The following is a 12,613-nucleotide window of genomic DNA, read 5'->3' as shown; positions in this document are numbered from 1 at the left end:
ATGAGGAAGGGGGCAAACACTTTTTCACACCACTGTAGTAGTGAAACAGCAGGCAGGATCTGAGCCAGAAGGGATGTCAGCAAAGTCAGTCTTTAAACAGAAATGCAGGAAATAGTTTCTTGTGATATGACCAAGGCAAAGGTAGAGCTCCTCTCGACTGGACAGCTTAAGTAGGCAGAACTGACTAGCAGGATCATCATCAACTCGGTAATTGTGGAGAGAGATGGGAGCTCGCAATTGGACGATAGCTGAGCGGCCAGCTCAGAGAGGGAAGAGCTGAGCCCAGCCCTGACAGGGCCCAACTCTTCTTTTTCATTCAGTCCCTAATTTGGACAGCAAGCAAAATATATTTCCACCAAGGGTACCATCTCTGAAGTCTATACGTGACTGCTATCTGAACTCCTTCATACATTTCCGATTTCCATGTAGGGGATATATGGGATCAAATGGTAAACAACTTAGTTGGTTTAGATAGCCCCAACCCATCGTGACCCAGCTTTTTATTCTATATAGGGCCTACCATACCCTGGAGCTGCTGTATAGGGGTAGGCAGGAAAGAAAACTCAATGTGCAAGATACGTTCAGTCTCCTGGTTTAGATATCTGTTTTGGAAATGTCCAAAGCTACACCAGTATTGGTAGGATTTGATAAATTCTTTATATGATACTATGCTGACTCCAGACCCTGTCTTAGGTCTCCTTGGGTATATAAATTCCAACAATTTGGAACATGGGGCAGTGGCCATTGTAAGATTGCTCTTCATGTTCCTCAAGCTAATAGCATCTTGCTGGGTTTCACGCATTCCCCCTACCCTTGGGGACTGGATACATGAAATGGACAGACACTTGAGAAACACACTTATGCTAAATGTAATGACTCTCGAAAGTTTGAAGAAGATGGATGCCCCATGTTCTTTATCCAGGGGTAGGCAACATTCGGGAGATGGCGATCTACTTAAACAGCACTAATATAGTCAGACAGGAAGCCCTTTTATTTATTTTTTTGATAAAATATTTTTACTCAGAATCAAAATTATTACAAGAGTGCAGGGTTTAGGAGTGCATTATGCAGAGAATACAGAGTTCCCCAGTGCTTTACGCTCAGAATGCAGTGATCAGTACGTTTGGGTTAAAGAGTGCAATATGCTTATAATGCAGGGATCAGGAGTGTTGCGCTCAGAATGCAGGGTTCGGGGGGGGGGTGATGTGAAGGTTGGTAGACCCTGCCCTTAACAGTGTCCTCTGCCCCTTCACATCACCTCCCCTATCATTACACACACACACACACACACACACACACACACACACACTCACTGGTGTCCTCTGTCTCCCCCCTTTCCCCTATAGCAGTAACCTCTGGCCCGTTATTATTTTGTAGAGACCCTAGGGAATAAAATGGCGGTCCTAGCAATTTTTTATGTCGCATGGTATTTGTGCAGCAATTCAAAAACTTTTTTTTGGAAAAAAACTTTTGTGAATGGGGAAAAACTCAATATTTACCCTAATTTCTTTTGTATTATGTGAAAGATGTTACGCTGAGTAAATAGATATCTAACATGTTGTGCTTGAAAAATGCGCACACTTGTGGAATGGCGCCCAACTTTGGTACTTAAAAAAAAAATCTCTATAGGTTATACTTTTAATTCTTTTTATAGCTTACTAGTTTAGAGTTACAGGGGAGGTGTACTGCTCAAATTATTGTTCTCGCTCTAACATTGGTGGTGATACCTCACATGTGAACACTTTATATTGCGGCCATGACCTACGTATGCATTTGCTTCTGTGTGCGTGCATGAGGGGATGGGGCCCTTTAAACTTTTTTCTTTTCTTACATCAGGGGACACTGAGCCATAGTACTTACTACGTGGGTTATACCGGCGTATCAGGTGCTGGACACTGGCTGCCCCTTAAGGTGTGAACTTCCCCATATAACACCTCCCACAACTGGGAGTCCTCAGTTTTTTTTTTTTTTTTTTTTCCCCCCAGTGTCTAAGGTGCTGGGCACGTGTAAGGATGTGTTGTACTGCGCTCCATAGGCAGTAATCCTTTGAGAGCCAGCCATCCTGGCGGATCTCTTCTGATGTCTCTGTAATGGACTAAATGAACGGTACCCGAGCCTCGTCATCCGAAGACACGAGGTTTTGCTTGCGAATGCTTTTAAGCTGGGCCCTGGGATCCAGTACTTTGGTAGTAAGGCCAATAAAAGTTTACTGGCAGGGTCTTCTTGCAGGTCCAGGATTGCGGGATTACCTGAGTGTACCCCTGTTCCTGAAGGTTTCCTTTCAAGGTCTCGGAGCCTACCGTGAAGGGGGAAGATTGGGTTTTTTATCTGATAAAACCCTGCGGCAAGGAAAGTGGGGAGATTTTCTCAGGAATCTCTCCTTCCGTGTATTGTTGTCATGTCTGTGTCACCACTGGAGGCTGTATTGAGCACTCACCATTCTGACGCTGGAAACGGCAGAAGCTTTCTCACACCTCTACGTTCAAACCAGCTCAGACCCTCAGGTATGAAGGGGGGTTCTGATCACTTCCCGGGCCCCCAGATTGGCGGTTTTTGACTCTTTGCCAGCCAGCTGCCTCCTTTTTTTTTTTTTTTTTTTTATTATAAAAAAGAGAAAAAATGGGGGGGGCAAATCGTGGCCATTTTTATATTCCCCCCCCCCCCCCCCCCATGTTGCCGGTGCTCACACACTTCCCTGTTGTAAGAGGAAGGGGAGCCGTTTTCATGTGGGGGGGCATGGCTAAACGGTGTCTGACGCCGGCCACACGTGGAGCAAGTAATTTAAGCTTTACAGGCAGAGCTGCAGTCTGGCTATGGAGGGACAGAGCAGAGAGGTTGCTGGTCATCTTTGGTGACACAGACATCTCCCTTTTGTTGACAACATTGTACTGTATAGCTAGGACTAATAGCAGCTTTGTACTGTAGCCTAACGAGTGTTACATTCTTTTGCTAGTAGTGCCTCTGTTATGTACTTTAAGCTATGAGTGGCAAGGGGGCCAGGAACTCTTCTGAGGGGTCACAACAAACTAAGACCCTGTCCAAAAGAATGTAATCCTCAGTGTTGCTGCCAGTCACATTGAGCCTTCAGGGGAAGCTGTTATTGCAGTCGCTCAAAACACTTTAGCCCCTGAGTATGTTACACGTGAAGTGTTGTCCTCTACCATCTCTGGCTTAGAGAAAAAACTTGATGAGATTTTATCCCTTCAGAGTGGGGTTAAACGCAGTAGATCCCCTTCAAGTGCTCAGGATGCCAGGGATCAGGCAGATCTTCCTAGAGATATGGAAGAATACTGGCTTATCCTCTTCTGAGGATCCTAACCCGGAAGGAGTATCCCCCATTTCTTATAGAAATACTCTTCCATAGGATACAGTTTGCAAATCTCTTAGGATAAAACTGCTTATTCGGATGTTCCCACTCTGCATACATGAGCTTTCTTAGCCACACATGGATAGGAAAGGCATGCCCAGCCGGAGGAGATTTTAATGATCCTAACTTAGAGATTGGATCATCAGAAGCCTGTGCTGCGCAGGTAGAAAAAAAGTTGAACAAACCAACTTAGTGAGAGCGTGCACAAGCAAGCTCTCTTGCTGTGATACTCCTTCCATGTTAGGATCCTCAGAGGATAAGCCAGTATCTTCCATATCTTTAGGACAATCTGCCTGATTCCTGGCATCCTGAACCTCCAGAGGAGGATCCTGAGCACTTGAAGGGTATCTACTGCATTTAACCCCGCACTGAAGGGATAAAGTCTCATTAAGCTTTTTCTCTAAGCCAGCGATTGGTAGAGGACAACACTTGACGTGTAACATACTCGGGGGGCTTAGCAATAGTGGATATAGATGCTGCCTGTCCTCTCCTTGGACCATCCGGCAGAACAAACAAAATATCTGTCTTACAAACTTGAGCGGTCGCTCTAATACACTCTGCCCTTAATACATCAAGGGAATGTAGTAACCTCTCTTCCCTAGATTGACGCTCTGGGCAGAATGAAGGAAGAACAATATCTTGGTTTAAGTGAAAACATGTCACTACCTTTGGCAGGAATTCAGGATGAGGGCGTAAAACCACCTTATCCTTATGTATAATCAGATATGGCTCCTTACAAGATAGAGCCGCTAGTTCAGAAATTCTTCTGGCAGAAGCAATGGCCACCAGAAAGACTATTTTTCTGGTCAACAGAACCAAGGGAATTTCCCGTAAAGGTTCAAAAGGCTGCTTTTGTAAAGCTGACAGAACCAAATTCAAATCCCAAGGATTTAGGGGCGTCTAGTGCGTAGCTTTGTTCAGGGGGTAACACGGATTAGACCTCTGATCAAGATTGAGAAGCTAAAGGCTGCTGAAAGAACACTGACAAGGCCGAGATCTGGCCCTTGATGGTATTCAAGGCCAGATTCATCTCAAAATCCATCTGTAGGAATTCAAAGATTCTACCTAGAACATATTTCCTGGGGTGCCAACCTCTGGATCCGCACCAGGCAACATATGCCTTCCACACTCTATAGTAAATGATCCTGGAAGCTGGCTTCCTGGCATTAATCAAGGTAGGTATGACTGAAGGAGATAACCCACGACCCCTTAGGATGTGGGTCTCAATAGCCAGACTGTCAAATTTAGCATCTGTAAGGTAGGATGGAATACCAGACCCTGCGAATGAAGGTCTGGCCGTAATGGCAGAGTCCAGGGAACTCCTACTGCCATCCTTATGATTTCTGTGAACCAAGGCCTTCTGGACCACGAGAATCACCTCCTTTTGTTCCTGCCTGATCCTGCGAAGAAGTAGCAGAACTGGAGGAAATGCATAGATCGGAGAAAATTGATGCCATGGGAAGACTAATGCGTCTGTTCTGCAAGCTAGCTGATCCCTTGTCCTTGACACAGTTGTCGACCTTGTTGAATCTGGACGCAAACAGGTCCACACCCGGCGTACCCCATATCTGACATATCGCAAGAAAGATGTAGGGGTGAAGAGACCACTCTCCTGGAAACAATTGTTGGCGGCTCAAGTAGTCCGCCTGCCAATTCTCTATCCCGGGAATGAAAACTACCGATAGGCAAGGGACGTTGGTAATCGCAGCATCAACCACTGGAATCCCCCATTTCTTAAAGAAATCCTCTTCCATAGGATACAGTTTGGCAAATCTCTTAGGAGGATAAAACTGCTTATTCGGATGCTCCCACTCTGCATACATGAGCTTTCTTAGCCACGCATGGATAGGAAAGGCATCCTCAGCTGGAGGAGGTTTTAATAAACCTAGAGGTTACTACATTCCCTTGACGTAGTAAGCGCGGTCAGAGTGTATTTATGAGCGACCGCTCAAGTTCGTAAGACAGATATTTTGTTCTGCCGGATGGTCCAAGGAGAGGACAGGCAGCATCTAGATCCACTATTGCTAAGTGGATTCGTCAAGTCATTGTGCAGGCTTATAGTTTAACCACTTTCAGACCGGACCAATTTGCTGGTCAAAGACCAGACCACTTTTTGCGATTCGGCACTGCGTCGCTTTAACTGACAATTGCGCGGTCGTGCGACGTGGCTCCCAAACAAAATTGACGTCCTTTTTTTCCCACAAATAGAGCTTTCTTTTGGTGGTATTTGATCACCCCTGCGATTTTTATTTTTTGCGCTATAAAGAAAAATAGAGCGACAATTGCATTATTTTTTACTTTTTGTTATAATAAATATCCCCCAAAAATATATAAAAAAAAACATTTTTTTTCCCCTCAGTTTAGGCCGATACGTATTCTTCTACATATTTTTGGTAAAAAAAAATCGCAATAAGCTATTATTGATTGGTTTGCGCAAAAGTTATAGCGTTTACAAAATGGGGATAGTTTTATAGCATTTTTATTAATTTTTTTTTTTTTTACTAGTAATGGCGGCGATCAGCGATTTTTATTGTGACTGCGACATTGTGGGGGACCCATCGGACATTTTTGACACATTTTTGGGACCATTGTCATTTATACAGTAATCACTGCTATATAAATGCAGTGATTCCTGTGTAAATGACACTGGCAGTGAAGGGGTTAACCAGTGGGTGGCAGTGTAGGGGTTAAGTGTTCCTAGGGGTGTGTTACTAACTGTGGGGGGGTTGGGCTTTCATTTGGTGAACACTGATCTCTGCTCCAATCACATGGACCAGAGATCAGCGTCACTAGTTGCTAGGCAGAATGGAGAAATGCTGTTTACTGGGCATTTCCTCCATTCGGCCGCTCCGTGAGACAATCGCGGGGATGCCCGCGGCGATCGAGTCCGCGGGTCCCGCGACCGGACTCGCAGGGGTCCCGACCAGCGCGGGAGCGCGCCGCTGGCGGCGCGCTCCCGATGGCAGGGCGGCATTGAATATTGGACGTACCTGTACGCCAATATGCCTGCCCGTGCCATTCTGTCGACGTACATAGTCGTGCGCTGGTCGGGAAGTGGTTAAAGAGGAAGGTTCCTCCTTTTCATATTAAGGCACACTCTACCAGGGCGATTAGTACCTCCTGGGCGGTGCATTCAGGCCTCTGCGGCTCAGATCTGTATAGCCGCGACAGGGTCTTCAGTTCATACATTTACCAGATCTTATCAAATCTATGTTAAGGGTCAGGAGGATTCTGCCTTTTGGCACAGCATGCTGCAGTATAAGTCCTCTGACTTCATTTTTTGTTTCCCTCCCTCCCCCCTTCAGTTGCTATTGCTATGGGACATCCCACGTAATAATTACTACGGCTCTGTGTCCCCTGATGTAGGGAAAGAAAATAGGATTTTTAAAACTGCTTACCTGTAGTAGTATCCTTTTTCTTTTGATGTACATCAGTGGACACAGCGGTCCCTCCCTTCTCCTTATACACTTTGATTGCTTGGCTACAAAACTGAGGACTCCCAGTAGTGGGAGGGGTTATATGGGGGAAGTTCACACCTTAAGGGGCATGCCAGTGTCCAGCACCTGATACGCCGATTTAACCCATGTAGTAAGTACTACGGCCCTCTGTCTCCTGATGTACATGAAAGAAAAGGATTTTATAAGTAAGCTGTTTTAAAAATCTTGCTTTTTATTTTTATTCTTTTCCTTCATCACTTTTATTCCTATTATAAGGAATGTAAACATCCCTTGTGATGTGTGAATAGGGCATGGCAGGTCCTCTTTACGGAGGTCTGTAAGTCTCCAGATCTCTCCTGAAAAAGCTGAAAAGCATAGCGATAAAGAAATAAAACTAAAATCGATCTCGGGCTTTCCAGAAAATAAAGTTTAAAAAAAAACAGCAGTGTTTACATCTGCCGATGACAAGGGTCATGGACTTCTATGATAAACCGCCGGCGGATTCATTGCTCCCCGATTGATCACCCCCTTCCGCCGCTGCCTGTAAAAGCATTCCATCACCTAAATTGCCACTATGATGCTTTTTACTTTGCAGGAAATTGCCTGCTAAAAAAAGATATGCCTGTAGCAGGCATCATCATCATTCTGATATCTCCACTCAGTGCAGGATGGGAAGTGGTTAATACAATATAGGTTTGCTCAGGAATATTTATTTTGAATACTTATCGAAAGCTAGACAATAACTAATGTACTGTTGATGCTACGGCCTTATTTGTAAAATAGATTTTTATTTTATTTATACTTTCTATATATTTAAGAAAACTTAAAATCTCAGTGAAAACTAAAAAAAATTATAATTGTATCTAGTATTGGTATACACAGGGTATTTTAACTGGGATTCAGACGTAAAGCCACATGGGGGGGGGGGTATATGCCACGTTGGCGGGGTTCGTTATTTTTATGTCTGTTGGGTTCTGGTGGTCCTCCTGACCCAGACCCATGGCCCTTCTGGCCTAGGGTGCGAAACCATGCATCTTGAGTCTCGGAGCCGGCTGGCCCGAGACAATGCAACTGCAGGGACAGGCCCGAGGGAATTTTGGGGCCTACTGATCATCCTAATCATCATCAGCCTAGCTGTCTCATCTGAAGGGAGAGGCCCAGCAACTGAAGAACCCCAGGGGAGGACTCTTTCAGGAGAAGACCACACGCAAGGCTGGTTTCTCTGAAGGAGCCTGGACTCTTAGTTGGACGCAACCTGGATCAACACTCGTATGGTATCGTCGGATTGGCTGAGAGAACCTGGTACCATATGTCAGTTCTTTAACCACCTCAGTACAGTGCAGTTACACCCCCTTCCTGACCAGACCAATTTTCAGCTTTCAGCGCTCTCACACTTTGAATGACAATTACTCAGTCATCCAACACAGTATCCATATGAAACTTGCGTCCTTTTTTCCACACAAATAGAGCTTTCTTTTAGTGGTATTTAATCACTAGTGGGTTTTTAATTTTTTGTGCTATAAATAAAATAAAACGTAAATTTTGTGAAAAAAATGCCTTTTTCTTCGTTTCTGTCATAAATTTTTGCTAATTAGTAATTTTTCTTCATAAATTTTGGCCAAAATTTATACTGCTACATATCTTTGGTAAAAATAACCCACATTAGTATATATTATTTGGTCTTTGTGAAAGTTATAGAGTCTACAATCTATGGTGCCAATCACTGAAAATTCATCACTTCTGATCAGGCCTTCAGTACATCAGGTGTACCTCATTTCTTGAGACTCTAACTAGTCAGAAAAGTACAAATACCCCCCAAATGACCCCTTTTTACAAAGTAGACATCCCAAGGTATTAAGTAAGTAGCATGGTGAGTTTTTTTAAGTTGTCATTTTTTCCCACAATTCTTTGCAAAATGAAGATTTTTTATTTTTTTTTACTAAATTGTCATATTATCAGGTTATTTCTCACACACAGCATATGTATACAACAAATTACCCCCCAAAATACATTCTGCTACTCTTCCCGAGTATGGCGATACCACATGTGTGAGACTTTTACACAGCCTGGCCACATACAGAGCACCAACAGCGATGTAGTACCTTCAGACGTTCTACGAGCAAAAATGACGCATCTCATTTCTCAACCACCTATTACACTTTTGAAGGCCCTGGAGTACCAGGACAATGGAATTTCCCATAAAATCACCCCATTTTGGAAAGCTAACACCCCAACGTATAATCTGTGAGGCATAATGAGTCTTTTGAATGGTTAATTTTTTTTCAGAAGTTTTTGGAATATGTGGAAAAAAATTAAAACGCATTTTTTTTTACACAAAATTGTCAATTTATAAGATATTTCTAACACATAGCATGTATATAGCAAAAATTACACCCCAAAATACATTCTGCTACTCTTCCCGAGTACGGCGATACCACATGTGTGAGACTTTTACACAGCCTGGCCACATACAGAGCACTAACATTGATGTAGTACCTTCAGACGTTCTATGAGCAAAAATTACGCATCTCATTTCTCAACCACCTATTACACTTTTGAAGGCCCTGGAGTACCAGCACAATGGAATTTCCCATAAAATTACCCCATTTTGGAAAGCAAACACCCCAACGTATAATCTGTGAGGCATAATGAGTCTTTTGAACGGTTAATTTTTTTCCAGAAGTTTTTGGAATATGTGGAAAAAAATTAAAACGCATTTTTTTTTACACAAAATTGTCAATTTATAAGATATTTCTAACACATAACATGTATATAGCAAAAATTACACCCCAAAATACATTCTGCTACTCCTCCCGAGTATGGCAATACCACATGTGTAGGACTTTTACACAGCCTGGCCACATAGAGAGGCCAAACATTGAAGTAGTACGTTCAGGCGTTCTAGGAGCATAAATGACACATCTTATTTCATTCCTACCCATCACACTTTTGAAGGTCCTGGACCACAGGACAGTGAAATTACCCACAAAATGACCCCATTTTGGAAAGTAAACACCCCAACGTATATTCTATGAGACATGGGCTGCAAATAGGTACTCGGGTACTCTGATGGGCTGGAGATAGGTACTCGGGTACTCAGGTGGACTGTGACAGGTACTCGGGTACTCAGATGGACTGGAACAGGTACTCGGGTACTCTGATTGCCTGGTGACAGGTACTCAGGTACTCTGATGGCCTGGTGACAGGTACTCGAGTACTCAGATGGACTGGAACAGGTACTCGAGTACTCTGATTGCCTGGTGACAGGTACTCGGGTACTCTGATGGCCTGGTGACAGGTACTCGAGTACTCTGATGGCCTGGTGACAGGTACTCGGGTACTCTGATGGCCTGGTGACAGGTACTCGGGTACTCTGATGGCCTGGTGACAGGTACTCGGGTACTCTGATGGCCTGGTGACAGGTACTCGGGTACTCTGATGGCCTGGTGACAGGTACTCGGGTACTCTGATGGCCTGGTGACAAGTACTCAGGTACTCTGATGGCCTGGTGACAGGTACTCTGATGGTTTGGTGACTGGTATTTGGGTACTCTGAAGGGCGGTGACAGGTACTCAGATGAACTGTGACAGGTACTCGGGTACTCAGATGGGCTGTGACAGGTACTCGGTACTCTAATGGACTGTGACAGGTACTCGGTACTCTAATGGACTGTGACAGGTACTCGGTACTCTAATGGACTGTGACAGGTACTCTGTACTCTAATGGACTGTGACAGGTACTCGGGTACCCTGATGGGCCGTGACAGGTACTCGGGTACCCTGATGGGCCGTGACAGGTACTCGGGTACCCTGATGGGCCGTGACAGGTACTCGGGTACCCTGATGGGCCGTGACAAGTACTCGGGTACTCTGATGTGCCGTGACAGGTACTCGGGTACTCTGATGTGCCGTGACAGGTACTCGGGTACTCTGATGTGCCGTGACAGGTACTCGGGTACTCTGATGAACTGTGACAGGTACTCGGGTACTCAGATGGGCTGGGACAGGTACTCGGGTACTCAGATGGGCTGGGACAGGTACTCGGGTACTCTGATGGGCTGGGACAGGTACTCGGGTACTCTGATGGGCTGGGACAGGTACTCGGGTACTCTGATGGGCTGGGACAGGTACTCGGGTACTCTGATGGGCTGGGACAGGTACTCGGGTACTCTGATGGGCTGGGACAGGTACTCGGGTACTCTGATGGGCTGGGACAGGTACTCGGGTACTCTGATGGGCTGGGACAGGTACTCGGGTACTCTGATGGGCTGGGACAGGTACTCGGGTACTCTGATGGGCTGGGACAGGTACTCGGGTACTCTGATGGGCTGGGACAGGTACTCGGGTACTCTGATGGGCTGGGACAGGTACTCAAATACTCTGATGGACTGTGACAGGTACTCTGATGGACTGTGATTGACAGGTACTATGAGGGGTGGTGACAGGTCCTCTTTATTGGGGGGGGGGGGGGCAATCAGTATGTTTGGTGTACACTGTATGCGGTAACGAGATGTTACCGCAATCTCCTCCTCACACACGATCGGTGTGTGAGGAGGAGAACCCGGTAACATCCCGTTACCGCGGTTTGTTTACATTTTAGTGATCGGCTGTGAAAGGATCACAGCCGATCACGTGGGTAAACAGCCAGCCAATGGCTGTTTACCAGTGTCGGTGACGAGCAGTGTTCCCGGGGAACACGCCGCCACCGACGTGCACGCGCAGCGTGCTCGCGATCGCGCGCATGCGCCGTGCACGTAGGGGGTGTGACCATCTGTGATCGGCCGTGACTTTCATTACGGCCGATCACGTGGTAAACAGCCATAACGAATGGCTGTTCACCCCCTTCGGTGGCGAGCGGTGTCTCCGTGACACGCCGCCACCGAAGAAACAGGGATGCGCGCGCACGATCGCGCGCATCCCTGTTTAAACGGGAGGCCGTCATATGACGGCCTCCCGCCACAATAGCTGCGCCGCCTGGCCGTCATTTGACGGCCGGCGGTCAGCAACTAGTTAAATGTATCCATATCCCTCAGTAACGCTCAAGTGTATGTCAGTTTCCACATTCTTTGGGCCATTACCACGGGAACTCCAAGATAGAGAAGAAACCAAGTGAGGTAACGGTAAGCCCAAATAAATCCAGCAGCTCCTTCAGGGGACAGTGCTACACAACCTTAAAATGGGAGGGGTGGACTTCAAAGACCAGATGGGGCTGTACTTAATTGCTCATAAGGCCAGACATTAAAAAAAAGTCTGTTTGCATGGCTACCGCACACTAGTGGCGTATTAGTATTTGGGTACAGCATGGCACAGTTCTACGGCACACTTTTACCCAGGGCCTCAAAATATGTTAGCTGGCCATCGCATTTGGAGAGATCCTAACCTGGAATGTTTGCAGTTATAAATAAGTGTAAAAAGAAAAACACTTATTACGGTTGTACTGTATTTTGTGCCATACTGTTTTTTATTGTATTGCTTTGCAGGTATGTCATGCTACTGTTTTACTGTTGCTGTGTTACCATTGTTTGCTTTGCAGGTACACCATTCAACTGCAGCACTGATTTATTTAGTTTGACAGCAACATGGTTTGCTCTCACAATATGTAAAAACCGGTGACTCCAGCGCTGTAGGAGGGGATTTCACCGCCACAGTTGAAAAAATGCATAAATGGCGAAGCATAGGGGCGGATTGCTGTTCCTATGCTTCGCCATTATTTTTTTTTTTTACTTTTTTGTTGCAACTTGTGCCCAAAAAAGGTTGTAGTATTGAGTTAATGTTTTACTGGTACTGTTTTATTGTTGAGCATTGTTTTG

The 12,613-nt window shown here is 45.5% G+C and overlaps 1 protein-coding gene across 1 annotated transcript in view; it reads left to right on the top strand.

The window, feature by feature from the left end:
• The window catches only part of HSPA9 (heat shock protein family A (Hsp70) member 9), a 299,396-nt gene that overhangs the window by 226,519 nt on the left and 60,264 nt on the right, over positions 1–12,613 (top strand). The gene's annotated exons all lie outside the window — the stretch shown is intronic.

This window comes from Lithobates pipiens, unplaced genomic scaffold (assembly GCF_037356315.1).
Source record: "Lithobates pipiens isolate NorthernLeopardFrog02 unplaced genomic scaffold, aLitPip1_a1.2 Scaffold_8, whole genome shotgun sequence".
Taxonomy (NCBI): domain Eukaryota; kingdom Metazoa; phylum Chordata; class Amphibia; order Anura; family Ranidae; genus Lithobates; species Lithobates pipiens.
Note: the sequence above shows the minus strand (reverse complement) of the source record. Positions and strands in the feature narration are given on the sequence as shown.